Source organism: Strongylocentrotus purpuratus, unplaced genomic scaffold (assembly GCF_000002235.5).
Source record: "Strongylocentrotus purpuratus isolate Spur 01 unplaced genomic scaffold, Spur_5.0 spur5_scaffold_1, whole genome shotgun sequence".
NCBI classification, from domain to species: Eukaryota; Metazoa; Echinodermata; class Echinoidea; order Camarodonta; family Strongylocentrotidae; genus Strongylocentrotus; species Strongylocentrotus purpuratus.
In genome coordinates this window covers 18,416,556-18,431,922 of record NW_022145594.1, presented here as the reverse complement: position 1 = coordinate 18,431,922, position 15,367 = coordinate 18,416,556, and the positions used below count along the sequence as shown (strand labels likewise).

Here is a 15,367-nt window from a genome sequence, read left to right as displayed (position 1 = left end):
TACTAAGGACCACACACACACTATTACATTGTAGTCTGTAACATCGAAGGTACAGCAAGGTGTGCTACAAGCAGTACAGCAGTTGCAATGAATCAACTTAAGAAGATTACTAGAACAGCCTCCGTATTCAATATCATTTCCTCTAATTTCCAGCCCCTGCCATGTCTTACGATTCACTCTCCATCCATGCCATCGCTTGGATGTATGTTCTGAGGGAGTGGAATTTGGTGGAGGCTGGCGTAGGAGGGAGGCGCATTGGCAATTTTCTTGGCAAACAAGTTATATCGTAATGATGCAACTGAGTCACTACAGCAGCAACCAAACATGAAAGACATTGCTTTGATACCAAGTTCCTCTATTAGTTCATGTGGCTGACTTGGAAGAAGGAAAGTATTAGCACTGGATTCTTAAGTAGGGCTGCATTTCACAAGCTTCTGGAAGACTGCTCTCTTTCCGATTCCGAATTTCCTGGAAGTCGAATCGCAACCAGTGAAGGCACGTCGAAAAAGTAGTTGTGAGCATAGATCTTTACCCAGGTCCACTTTCAACTGCTTAATGTTATACACCTTCGGAGCATTGGCTGTAGTGTAAGAGTGGAAGTATAGTTCCCTGCTATCTACATCCGCGTAATGCAAGAGTAACACCAATAGGTCAGTGCCTTCTCAAATCAGAGTAGTCGACTGACGACGAGAAGAATTCACTGCAGCTTTAGCAATATAAACATCTGCATCCCCGGATACATTGATGAGGGTTCAATTACTCTTCCTCATCAGTTCCTCGCTAATGAGATTTGTGAGTCCCTGCTTATTGCAGTCTCTTGATAAAAACTCATCCTTCTTGTCTGAGAATACTGTGTCTGCATTGAATCTGACAACTGGAAGGGCATTCTACCTACGTCGCTGGTGTGTATTTATCATTAATTGACGGCCCTCCACCATAGCCGTCAAAAACTACATTTACAGAACCATATAGTGGGGGGGGTGTGAAATCAGGATATGATCGTGCTATCCTGCCAAAGCTGTCTCCTGTCTTCCATGGTATCTGATGCACCAAGGAACCACCATCAAGGACATACCGGTCTGTGTTCTTCCACGGCTTCACCCGGCACTTACCTTGCATGATCGGTTATAACATGAGCTAGCTGAGGCTTCTCAGCCTTCCGAAAGACATTCCTAGCCTCGAAAAGTGCAGGTAGGAACAGACTGACCTCAAAGCTCATCACCTCTGCTACCTCAAGTTCCCTTGTTTTTTAAACTACCAGGAACTGTTGAATCATCAAAGCAAAGCAGCATTTATGGTTTGTTCAGGTACAATTTGTACTTTCAAAATCTCTCCCAGAGTTGTAGCTTTGTCTTTCTTTTTGAACGAGACTATTAAAACAGCATATTGGAAGGCCGCTGAGCTATAATCAGCGATGTACCCCAGAATAGCCCATTGAAAGGGATTGACTTGCAATTAGGTTGCTTCAAGACATTCATGATTTTTCTGAAAGCAAACGGTACCCTGATGAAAGGAACAGGACTTCGCAAAATCCTTAGAACAGATAGCAGGGAACTATACTTCCACTCTTACAATGCAGCCAAGGCTCCAAAGATATAGAACTGTAAGCAGTTAAAAGTGGACCTTGGTACGGGATCTGTGCTCACAACTACTTTTTCTGGATGCCTACAATGATTGCGATTCGACTTCCCTGATATTCGGAATAGGGAAGAAAGCAGTCTTCCAGAAGCTTGTGAAAAGCAACCTCACTTTGAAATCCTGTGCTAGTACTGTCCTTCTACCAAGACAGCCAAAGTAACTAACTTTAATAGAGGAACTTGGTATCAAAGCAATATCTGTCATGTTTGGTGGCCGCTGTAATGACTCAGTTGCATCATTACGATACAACCTTTTCGTCCCGAAAATTGCCTTAGCAACTCCCTCCTACGTCAGCCTCCACCAAATGCACTCGCTCAGAACATACTACCAAGCCCGGGTGGGGGGGGGTGAATTAGATTAAAAACCCCTACCTACTTTTAGGGGTCATTTTTCTAGAAGTATTAAAGCCCACTTTTCACAATGCAAACACCCGAAAATTTTGGAAATTTTGAAAACACGGACCCATGTTTAGGGATATTTTTGTTAAAAATGGGACCCATGTTTAGGGATTCTTGGTGAAAAGGTGACTCATTAGAGCGATACAAGTGACTACCCCCCCCCCCCCCCCCTCCCGGGCTACCCAGTCATGGCATGGATGACAAGTGAGAAGAAATGGACGTCACAGACTAGGGCTGGAAATTAGAGGACAATCATCTGGTTTCACTAATGTCAAATACGGAGGCTGCACCAAGTAATCTTCTTAAGTTGATTCATTGCGACTTCTGTACTGCTTGTAGCACACCTCGCTATACCTTCAGATGTTACGGACTACCGTGTGGACCTTGCAAACTTGATGAATTCCACAATCCATTTTACGAGGCAATTGATAGTGAAGCTCCATTTTACGAGGCAATTGATAGTGAAGCAGAAGATGATTTTTCCTTACTAAAGTACATTCCTCATCAAAATGTGTATTCGCTATAAGATGACATGAACAACACGAGGTTTTAAACATTTTTAATTGTATGGTAGGTATTATGAATGTGTGTCTAGATATTATTATTAAGTTGTTATTGTTTTTGTCACCCCCCCCCCTCGGACCCCTCCCTCAGTGTTGACAATGACCTGTCATTAGTTGAATTGACCCTTTTTCCGGGGGAGGGGGCTCGCGGTGACACCATAAGGGTGAGAGAGAAACATTACAATTTCATTTCTTGTTTATAAAGTGCGCCCTCTATTGAGGAATCTTAGTGGTTTTGTGGCCTATTGAACGCCATATTGGATTTCGTGGTTTCCTGAACCACTGCTTAACGTTCTTACTTATCCTAGTGGATTCTATGACCCCGAAAACCATAGCATTGACACCCCAATTATGTCTCTCGGATGGATAATAAGTGACTTACGGCCATTCTTATGTTATGGCGGCCATTTTGGACGCCATCTTGGATTTTGGGGTTTCCTAGACCATCACAAACCATTTTTACTGGTCTCAATGGATTCTCTGACCCCCGAAACCATGGGAAAGACACCAAAATTATGTCTATGGGATGGATAATAAGTGATTTATGGCCATTTCTAGGTATTGGCGGTCATCTTGGACACCATCTTGAAAATAACAGCTTTCTGAAGCTTTGATTTTGGTATACTTTTAGTATGTTATTCCTGAGGTCGAATTATATTAGAAACCGTTGAGAAACCTTTTGTTGCAATTTTTTGGGGGTTGGGGCTGTTTTTTACCGTATATTGACCTGACTAAATATCGTAATAATGACTGCTTTGAGAGACTTCTCCATGTATAAAGAACCGTTCTTCCGTCTACAGCACCAGCGTAAAACTTTTGGGGTAGGCCTACGTTGTCCAGCTCCGAATTTGGAAGTTTTTTACGCTATCGAGGTCTGTGTTGATAACTTGCAGGTAGCCTAGTCTAGTCTTCGAATATTTTTATGGAGAATTTCACGGATTTTGGGGTGTTCTTGCTGTCAGCAGAATTAATCAAGTCTTGCAATAATTGATCATCATTAAGAAGAAGAAATGTAGAAAGAGTTTCTTCAGCCATTTTTGCCTTGTTTGGAAACTATAAGTTTAATCTAGGCTTGAGTTAGTAGTACGAATACTACGATCGAGATCGCCGGTAGTCTCATCAAAAAACCTTTACAAAATTTAGCGACCAATTTGCACACACACAATGTATGGTATCCGCGCTTGCTCAAAAGACATTTTAACACGTAAACCAATGGGCATAGCAGCAAGATTTTATTATTTTCCCGGTAACTGGAATTTTGCCAGGATTTTACTCAAAGACTATTACATAGGCTTGGCATTTTTATCTTTACGGGAATGGCTAAATTCACGACTGCAATTTCGACCAATCAGATGGCTGGATTTCTTAAGTGAGGTATATAACAGCTTATAATTTTAATGCAACCTCGTGGTCGGCAAGGTTTTACAAACGCCTATTTTGTCTACCTATTTGTATATCTTTTTTAAAGCGCACTGTGACAATTTTGATTTATTAAGGCTTATTAAAAAAGTTTAATCTAATTGCACTAAGTAAATGAATATAAATGTGGGCTTATATTATTTCCCTCGCCTCCTTCCTCCTTTCCCTCTCTCTCTCTCCCTCTCTCTCTCTCTCTCTCTTTCTCATTTGTATTTCTCTATCTCTTTCTTCGTCTCTCAAGAAGTTGCAGTAGCATTCTTCTCAGTTGGACTAGATCTCTTCTCAGCCTTTGTCATTGACCAACTAATGAACTGAGTAGATTACACTCATTTGTCAGTGTGCTGGAATAATCCTGCTAGGAGTCCATCAAAATGTATTTATTCAATACAATTTTAATTGTCCAAATACATATGCAACTGACAATCGTGATTATAGCCTCAATCTAACGTTACAGAAAATGTGCAAATGTAGAAATATTTCGAGGTTAAAATGCATGTATATCAAACAATGCGGTTTGAAACTAATTGGCCCAATATATGTGTCAAAAAAGCACATTCTTGTCTTTAACAAATTACCCTCTCTCTCCCTCTCTCTCCCTCCCTCTATCTCTCTCTCTCTCTCTCCCTCTCTCTCTCTCTCTCTCCATCTCTCTCCCTCTATCTCTCTCTCTCTCGCTCGCTCTCTCTCTCTCTTTCTCTCTCTCTCTCTCTCTCTCTCTCTCTATATATATAGATATATCATTCTATATGAGTCTTATGTGTCTAAGTCTTTATGATGCAACATGTATTATGTTAACTCATTTTATTGATCAGTTTTTTTAATTTACATCCATTAAGTGCTTTTGACAAGAAGGTAACTATGCATTTTTAAATGTATGGCAATAGCCCCCAGTATTTCATTTATTATTTTGTGTGTATGAATATTACTAGATTCTGTCCATATTTTTGAGGGGCGTGACTTTCCTTCATTTTCTTATTTTCAATGGATATAAGGGGACTTTCCCCTTGTTAATAAATTATCATTATTACGACAGCATAGTTTATCACAGAGAGAAAAATATTAGAAGAAACATGAACATTTGTGTACATGTTACAATTTTACAAATACATTTATACAAAGAGTCATATGTGTATTCAATTTCATTTTGATTTAAATTGAATGCCTCAAACCAGGATAGAAATGACACTTGAAGTTAGATTTAGTAGTGATAATGATAAATATATTTACTTTTTTGTGTTGAAACTTATTGATGGTCATTACAGACATATATATCTATAAATAACATATCTTCATGCAGGATTTGATCAGATTGTTGGTTTCGTTTTTATTGTAAATTCATCTAAACCCAACAGCCTTCATGCCTAACAACAAGGACAAGCAGTGGCGTATTATTCTTTTCCGAGGAAAGGAAGGGAGGGGTGGTCACATGAGGCACATAAATATATACCGCACAAACACACTACTACATCGGAGTCGGGAGTGAGTTTTCTTGTATACACATTTTAGGACGTTCTAAACATATGTCCAATATATGAATAGCATGTCTAAAAACAATGGTTTCACCATTAATTCAATCGTATATTTTATTGCGTACCTACGAATAAATAGAATGTATAAAATCAACTTTAAAAGAAGAAAACAAAAGGACGCCTAGTCGGCTTAGCGTTCCATGTTGGCCCTAGTTTATGCGAGTGGGCTCAAGTGCGTCAAGTAGTCACCTTTTAGACAAGTCACTTTTATGAAGTGTGTATTGCAATTTTTTTTAAATAAATTTAGCGTATTTTAAATATGTTATTACACACGAGAGAGTGTAGGGGTATGCATACCTCACCCCCCCCCCCCCTTGATCTACACCCGTGGGGGCATGCATTATATCGAACACTTAATAGACAAGTGGACATGGTAAAATCTCAATTCTACTTTCAGTGTACAATAAAGTGCTTAAAGCCATTTTACTTTCATAAAGTGATACGTATCATTCGGTTCAGCAAAACAGTCTATGATGTAGTGATAGCTACAAACATTTGTTTTATTTTACATGTTTCATTAGCAATTAACTTGTCATGTGCATAGCATATACGTGATAAGCAATTTCAACTGTTAAAATGAAAATAAAACACAATTCAAATATTTGTTAGACTTCCTCATTTCGATCTTCCATACGGTACGACATTGTTTGTCAAGCCACTTGATTCTTAAATTAACACTTATTATTTGACATTGAACTATAGTCTTATAATAACATGAACGTGAAGTTGCAATTAAGTGCCATATAACGCTCTGGGAATTCGGTATTTCAATGCAATAACCATTTATTGAGTATTCTGATGAAATAAATTATTGTTTTCATTATTAGATAATTTCTAGTGAATGCAATATTCACTAATATTAATTTTAATAATGCAAACAAATTAATCGAGAGAAATTGTATAATTATTTTCAATATTTGTAATAATTAAATTACAATTTTACATATTATTAGACTAAGAGAAGGATGTGAAACATGATTTCGAAATGTACACTACCAACAGAAGCATTAAATCAAACAGTTACTTCAAATGCATTGACTTGTTACGTTCATTCTTTTTCATCCTAACTACGATTTAAAATCAGTGTTTTCGAATTAGTGCAAAGAAAGGATGTGACACATGATATCAAACTTATAACCCAAAAAACTCATACATTAGTGCAAACATTTAAATGTATTTAATCATAACTATGATTGGAATTTTAAGAAAGAGCGTGATGCATAATAGAGAAATTTAGACAAACGACAGTTTAAATGTTTGTTTTTTTACTTCATTTACACTTGAAATTCTTGTCATCGTAATCATTTTTATGATTAGAGTCATGTTTTAGATACAGAGAGGAGAAATGTAGCAAAACAGTCAAATGTATGCGAATATTTTTCTCTTGAAATCGAGAGTCAAGAGGTAACCAATTTTAATACACTTCAAATACCTTTATGTACAGTAGCGTTGTAACGGTAAATCATCACGGCCATCAGTATTATCCTAAACGATGTTTGGTATATATGTATCATATTCCTATCATATAAAACAAAAATACAAATTGTGTTCGTTACAGGGCAAGGTTGTAAAACACACTCATAATAACTATTATTTGGGAAGTAATTAAAATGACACTTTAATTTCCTTTCTTTAGAGGTACGTTGTAAACACGTCATCGAGACCATCAGTGTGATCCTTAACAATGTTTGGAATATCTGTACTAATTTCACAATAAGTTGAACCACCTTCGGTGTTAACATAAGTAGGCTCCTCTTTCAGATTGAAGCGTCCCTTTACTTGCTTGCGGTCGAGAGTGGGGCTAACGTAAAGGACAGCATCATCATGATCGTCAACTGATGTATTGGGATGGGAGACTTGTTGGCTAGTACTAGCTGAGAATTTACACTTCAGTATAGGCTTCATAGCCATGTAGGTATGGGGTACTTCAGGAAGAGCGGGGATCGCATTTCTAAGGTCTGATTGGTCAAAGGTGAGGTCCAAAGACTGTTAACAAAATGAGAAATGTTGACTGATGGCGAACTAAATGACGGTATTCTACTTGATGAATTAACAAGAGGAAGATTACATGAAACTTCCTTTCTGTAAACCTTTCAGATTATTCAAAACGAACATATATCAATAAACAATGGATATGATTAACAATGACAAAGAAATAAACCAATTTCAATTTTAGACTATTTCATCACATAATGAGCGATTATTACAGTGGCTTAATTTATTGCATAATTCGGAAATGACTTTTTAGACTATTCTAAGGGTTTTGAAATATCCCTCATTGGGCTTAAATATATGAGATATTTGCAATAGTATTTTGCTCAGGAAAATATAGAAATTGTTCAAGCATTCATATGAAAGCTTATCGATAATTTTAATTCACCTTTACACCGCTTGTTGATGTTGGCCAGATGGTGTGAGATGTTTCATCATTTGCCAGATTTTCAGAGGTTTGTATAGTTGGAGCTGCTGATCCTTCGTCTAATGAATCACAAAAGGGAAATTCATTTGAGGCGGGAATATCGTCCTTCTTTAGTCTGTAACCATCCTATATCATTGGGCATACAACCAATTGGTCTCCAGCATCGAAACAACTTATCTCATATTTTCTTTCTGTCTTTTGCAAAACTTCTGCTGCTCAACAAGTGTCATATTTCTCAGGTATTGGAATAAATACTCTTCACTTTATCATATCAGTTATTATCTGTAATTATGATATGCGGCAGCGGCCCTATATGTATTGTTTACTTATTTCTAGAGGTTAGTGGCAACGTCACCCGTTCACTGTACTACTTAGAACAAGACGATTTCCATCGCCTTGCACTTTAGAGGTTTACATGTTAACAAGATTGTCCGGACTTAAAGGGAAATTAATCCCAAATGGACAAATAGTCCAGAAGAAAGCAGAAAAATCAGAAAAGCAAACTGATGAAAGTGTCAATTAAATGTGACTAAAAATGAGAAAGTTATTATTTTTTAAAAGTTGTAATGACATACGTATGGGCACTTCATATTGACTAAAGCGGTAATGTCAATGTGATGTAGTGCCGGACTACTACGTTTCATCATATAAAATGACTAACATTTAAATTTGTCTAAAAATCATGGCTCATGAGGGTCTATTCTTTTTAGAGGACCTATAATAATATGCTATAATAATAATAATAATATTGGATTCTTATATAGCGCACGTATCGACCTTGCAACGTCCTCAAGGAGCTCCAACATTACCCGGCTATGTTAGGCTGCCGATCTCGACGCTCACAGCATTAAAGGAATTCCTTCCTAACGGTACCCATTTAACACCTGGGTGGAGAGTGGAAAGTGTAGATTAATGTCTTGCCTAAGAACAATAGTGCCGCGACAGAACTCGAACCGCTGACCCTATCTATAATGTATTGTGAGTAGTGCCCCAGGTGAGAAGAAACTTACGAGAAAGACATAAATTAATGATATTTGTGTACAATCCACTGACCAAACTACCAATTCGAGATTCGCTTAGACTTAGTGATCTCATATTTAAAACGTTTATATCAACTTCCTTACTATAGGTCCTATACATTTTAAAATGTTGCCAACCCTTTCTGTTCTTTTTCTGCTTTCATACAAATCAACTTTTTACAAGGGTTGGATTTTCCTTTAAGTTCATTTGATTTTTACAACAGGTTTTCTTTCTATTGGTCCCAGGATTCACAGTTTTTGTTACGACGAAAAACATACAGGGTTGCTTCATTTGTAGGTCAGTGCCATCCAAAGGAATACTTAGTATTAATCATTATTACAGTTATATTCGTTAAAAAATGAACTCAATCCTTTATTCCACATTTTTACCTTGTGTCATATTAAAATTCATTCACATTCTCGTTAGAATACAACTGTGACAGCTCCTCTCTCTACACAAACAAACTATGCACACGAGTACCTCTTTCTTACAGCGTTAAAATAACTTACCATCTCTCTTCTTAGAGCGGATAAAACCACCAACAAATGCCAGTACAATTAACAGCAGCACCACGCCGGAACATCCAGGTATAACCAAACGAATTTGTTTGTACCATGGTTCCTTCTTAGAATCTTTAAAGCAAATGAAATATAAAAATAAATAGATTCAACAGTCTTAGAATATTTAATTATTAATTGGTGACATTTTTTATTCTCCTGTTGATTTTGTGTTAATGAAACGTTTGTGCGTACTTGTTATTCTCTTATTTCTAATTGACTTTCACTTCTAAGTAAACGAATAAAGTAAGACCAAAACAGGGAGCTAATTTATGAAAGAAACTATAAATGTCCATACGAATTGTATATTACAGGAAAAATGCAGAGACAAACGCATAAAACAAGCATGAATGCTTCACTGTATCAACTATATGTATTTGATACTATTACACTGAAGCCAGTTTTTGTATATCACATTTGATGCATTTCTACAAAACTCAAATCTATGTTTTGTAAGACATATAAATCGCAATGAAAAATCCTTCCCGTTTCATGCTTTAAAGTCCAACGGATTTTTCTTTCTATTACAGATAAAGTTGAGTTCTGGTTATGCGATTGCATTGTGAAAGAAAAGGTGTGGAATGGATCAAAAAAAGTTGATCATGTAGCATGTAAGTATTGGTGTGTACTGTAAGGTTCGAGAGTCATCAAAATTGTAATAAATTTGGCCCAGTCTTGGTAAAGTAATAAGCACTGTACACAGAAAGATGTATATGGGACTACACAAATGGTGTCGGGTCTACTTACCTTGATTTTGTGATCTTTCTACGCTCATTACCCAGCTAGTATACATTTTCTACCAAAATTGTTTGGCAAATGACATTTATTTGTAATCGTAAGTGTAAGTTTGGTTTGATTTTGTGAGAATTCAATTTCTTTTTTTACCAGAACTCAAGTTTATTTTTAAACATAAATCATAAGTGAAATCTGGGTAGGGAATATCATAGCATCAAAAAAAAAATCATGAGAATTCAATTCAAATTAATTCAATTCATTTGCTTCCGCCAAACTAATAAAAAACATTAAAATATGAATAGAAAATAAATCGAAAAATGACATTATAAATACAAACATGCAGTTAAGGACAAGACGTAACATGACAATTTACTGTAATGTGAAGTGACTAGCAATGGCAAAAATCATATCAAGGGCTAATCCCAGCAAGGTTGAGATAAGAAAATAACTAGAAATGCAATCGTGTCAGAACGATGTGCGTGCAATGACGCCGTGTTTCTTCGTGTCAAACGAAAGAGCTTCTCTCGGACTATCCAGAGCAATTTGCACGAAGTCTGTAGCTTCTGTGATATTGGAGATAGGTAGGGCGAAAGAAAGGCATCAACAGTGACCTTGATGGGATGGTACTATGCCTACGAAGTTTGAAAGAAATTGGGATAGGGGAAAGAACCTAGAAAGGGCTCGCAAGCACTGCGTGCACAAACCAATGGGATTTGGTGCATGTTTGACATTGCAATCAATCAAGTTCGTTCTGGGGGCCAAAAGCGTGAACCCGATATGCCCCATAGACAATGCGTGTAATGAATGGGCGGAAAACGTGCAGGATCTGTATTATGACCGGAGTTAAATTGTTTTTTCTCTCTGTCTTTACGTCTCTTTATGGGCCGTATTTGGTATCATTAGAAAGAGAATTTCATGGTTGTTATTGTAAACCACTCTCTTTTTTTCTATGATAATCCTATCGAAACACGTGATGTAAAATAGATTTATAGGACAAAATGGCGTCTTAAATGGCCCCCTTGACCAATTTCAAAAATCCGGCCAAGAGGTGCCCTGCGCATTGGAACTCGGCATGTCACTGCCAATTTTCAAGGAAAAAAAAGGACGTTTAAGGGGCGAAAAGCAGTCTGAAAAAATGACGTCATAGCCGAAACGTGTTAGGTTCGGGCGGAAACTCGGCGGAATCCGTGTAGTGATATTTGTTCAATTGCGATTTACTCACAATTTTCTGTGTGAACATATATTATACTTGGTACCATACGAAAGGGCACTTCATTGCGGTCAGTTTGACACCATTGTTAACTGCGCGCAATGTATTGCGCGCATTGAACGCGCTATTACGTAATCCATAGTAAATTCATCATTTTTGGCGATAACTTTGCGCTGACATATTCGAATTTTACCAAACTTGATAACAGTTGTCACGTATATGGATACATATGTCTGCCAAGTTTTATTGATGTAGGTATAAAGATCGCCATTTTAGAGCAAGTTGAAGTTATTTCGGAATTTTCTTGAAAACGGCGAATTTGGAGGGCAATTTTCTCAAATTTGGTCAGTGATAGGGTATATAATTTTGTATATGGCTGGAAAGGGCATATCTTCAAGTATCTAAATCCAAAAAGGGTACGGGTCTGCCAAGCCATAATGGAGATACGGCCAAAGAAAGAAAGCCAATTCCCAGAACTTTAGAGGGCGCTATTTATGTTTTGCATAGCCATTGGAGCGTAAAATTTGGCATGGCTATGTGCAATTATAAAATACAGATACTGCGAGAAGATGAGATGGAACGGAATTGGTTAAAGAAAGTTATTGCAATTTTTAGATTTTTAGGGGTCCATTTTTCAAGAATTTGAGAGATTGTTGACGGAGTCGGTTTCAGATTTAAATTTTGGGTACGAAGATGGCATTTTGAAGGTCGGGTTATGCGTCGCAGATGAAAGAACATCTCTTAGACTATCTAGAGGAATTTGTTAGAAGTTTGTATGATCTAGGATAGTGGAGATAGAAAGGAATAAAATAAGGCCTTAAAATCGACCAGAAACGGACATAATGGCGCCTGGACGATTATGCATGAGTGATTTTGAAAATCGAAGAATGTAGTGACCTTGATGAGATGTTAGAGACGATGCCTACGAAATTTGAAAGGAAAAGGACATGAGGAAAGCACCTTACTAGGAATCACAAGCACTACCTGCAAAACGAATGCGATTTCCGGACGATAAGGATAAGGAAAAGGAGAATATTAATTGGGCAGAATGTGAACGAAAACAAGGCAATGACGAAGGTTCGTCATTGCAATAAAGCTAATAGGCTATACTATTATATTGTTATCATGTGCATACATACTAAATCAGTGGTTTAATTTCATTTTATTTGTGTTCCTGTTTCATAACACGTGTGCAGTTGTGTTGTCATAGTCATGAACAAAAGTAGAATCATGTGCTATAAAATGACAAAACGAAATATTCACAAACCTAGAACTCCGATCATTAAAAGAAAAAAAATACAAAATACAAAATTGAGGACACATAGATATTTCATATCTATATGGGACGATTGTTTTTGTTTTTTTTTGTATGTGGCTTTTTAACTGTAAACTGGGTTAGTCGAAATCATCTTCTAATGTTTAACCCTACTTGAGAAAAAAACGGAATGCAGTTATTAATATATCTAGTTAATTAATTAATAAAACGAATTAATTATTAAAATAAACAACTTTTGTTCATGTTGACATAAACTTACATACACATGCCAACGCAAAACCTTACCCTTTATCTTTATTCTATCACTTTTAACTTCAAATTAAGTCGAAACATTTACGCATAATATAAGACGTAAATTATATACCTGGATTTGAAAAGTCGAAATTTGTTGTGTAGGATGTTTTCCTTCCTGTGGAATTTATTTCAATGAGCACATGTTAATTTTGTTTAGTTAATTGATCAAATTGCTTATTTATTCTGTATTCATTTATTTGTTTAGTCTGTACCTTACAAACTGTCATTTCGCTTGTAATGTTACATTTAGTTTATGACTTATTATCATTCATTTAATTAATCATTTATTTGCCCTGTTTACTTACAATGAAATTGTAAACAAGTGAATCTTCAGTCTGTACCTTATATACCACCATTGCGTCTGTAGTATTTATATTTTTGTCAGACCCTGTTTATTATCAAGGTATATTCTATTTTTTGAGTAAACCTATATTCTATTTTTGAGTAAGCTTATATTACTTTAAATTGTTGAACCCCTATTTAAAGTGAACCTTTAAACTATGTTTCTATTAAGATCACCTCTCTGGTATATGCTACTGGTGAAACAAAGAGATGGGAACAAAGAGACCTCTATTCTATAGGCCTTGTTTATGTCTTAAACACAGACCACTTCCTTTATTCGTAGAGTACATAAATCATGAATGACCAGTGGATACACTTACTGGTACCCCTTTGTCTTGGGGATAGGGAATAGTGGGGTTGTTTGCCTGGTTTGGAAGAAAGATTGGCTTTCTCGTTGAGAGCAAGTTTAGACTTCAAGGCAGATAGACGTGTGATGTAACTTCCCCCAGAAGTTACTATGTCGCAGCTTTTTAAGACCTGCCTTGATTTTGTTTCTTAACAGGTAAGCGAACACTCACCTTCCTAAAAGTACATTCATGTTTTATTCTAGTAAATTATAGAGAAATCATAAGATCCTCATGCAATTTGAATGAATTGTACGATACTGTTTAGTGTGATTCTCCTTACGTTGGAAAACCCATTGTTATATTTTCATGTGTTTGTCCCTTAACTTTTGATACAAGATGGTTGTGACTGTGTATGAATTAAGATACCAACTTCCACAAGCCAGACCTATTTATAGATATTTCAGTCATTGTAAAATACTTTTGATTAGATAGTTTAGTGATAGCCCAATAACTACTTGTAAGACGATAAATACTCTTGTTGAATTACTGTGTTCCATATATAAAGAAGAATTATTATTGATTAAGTAGGAGAGCAAGTTTAGACTTCAAGGCAGATAGACGTGTGATGTAACTTCCCCCAGAAGTTACTATGTCGCAGCTTTTTAAGACCTGCCTTGATTTTGTTTCTTAACAGTTTCACCATGGTTCCACCATGGTTCCACTTCCATTTCCCTCGGGACAAGAGTTGGGACTACTGTCGTTGTTCAGGCAACGGTCTCCGCCTGATCGATGTATTTAGTGCTTCCTGACGAACGACTTGTGTTTTATCATTTGTACTTCATATGAACATCTATTCTTTTCTTCTATTCCCTAATATGTTCTTTCTAATGTACAGTGTAGTTTACTTTGCTCCTTTTCTATCATTTATTGTATACCTGTACACCACATTGTAAAGTTTTGCATGTAGCTGTTTTTGTAAGAATTGTTTGTTTCAAATCGAAATGCCAGTTGTCACACTGGGAATTTATTATCGGTGTACCTTTGACACTGAATATTAATAAATACCTCTTTGGGATTATCATTGGCACAAAATATATGTTTCAGACTTTTGTATTTTAATGGATCTCCGTGTTTACTAATCTTAATTAATTGAACCGGCGCAGGCATAGGAAGCCTGTGTAACATTTTGTTAAGGATACTTATCGAAAAAGAAATATCAAGAATTATGTACTGCAAAATTTATTCAAAAGATGTGGGGAAAACGATGGCCATGAAGCAATAGCTACTTCATCATTGATGAGTGATCTGTATCATGCTTCTCATTATCGTCACTGTTAACATCGTTTTCATTATCATGGGTATTACTATAGTATTAGTATTATTTCACCATAATAATGCCTTATGGCTACACATTAATATTATATTAAATTCACAGGAAAATAGTAACAATAATGATGCTGATGATCATAATAAAATAAGAATAATAATAAAGAAAGGAGGGATGATTCTATTACTACAACTATTACTAATACTGTTACTACTTTTTCTACTATTACTAATAGTATTACTACTAATACTGCTAATACTACTACTACTACCACTACTACTACTACTACTACTACTACTTCTACTATTTCCATCACTAATATTGATGCCAGTACTACCATTACTACTCTCTAC

General features: G+C 36.3%; 1 long non-coding RNA gene across 1 annotated transcript; it reads left to right on the top strand.

Annotated features, from left to right (window-relative positions):
* The first annotated feature begins 13,435 nt into the window (after positions 1 to 13,435).
* Positions 13,436 to 14,872, top strand: LOC105439457. Its single transcript, XR_971296.2, has 2 exons — positions 13,436 to 13,902; positions 14,382 to 14,872. It is a non-coding gene; the product is annotated as an uncharacterized LOC105439457 (long non-coding RNA).
* Positions 14,873 to 15,367: the final 495 nt, after the last annotated feature.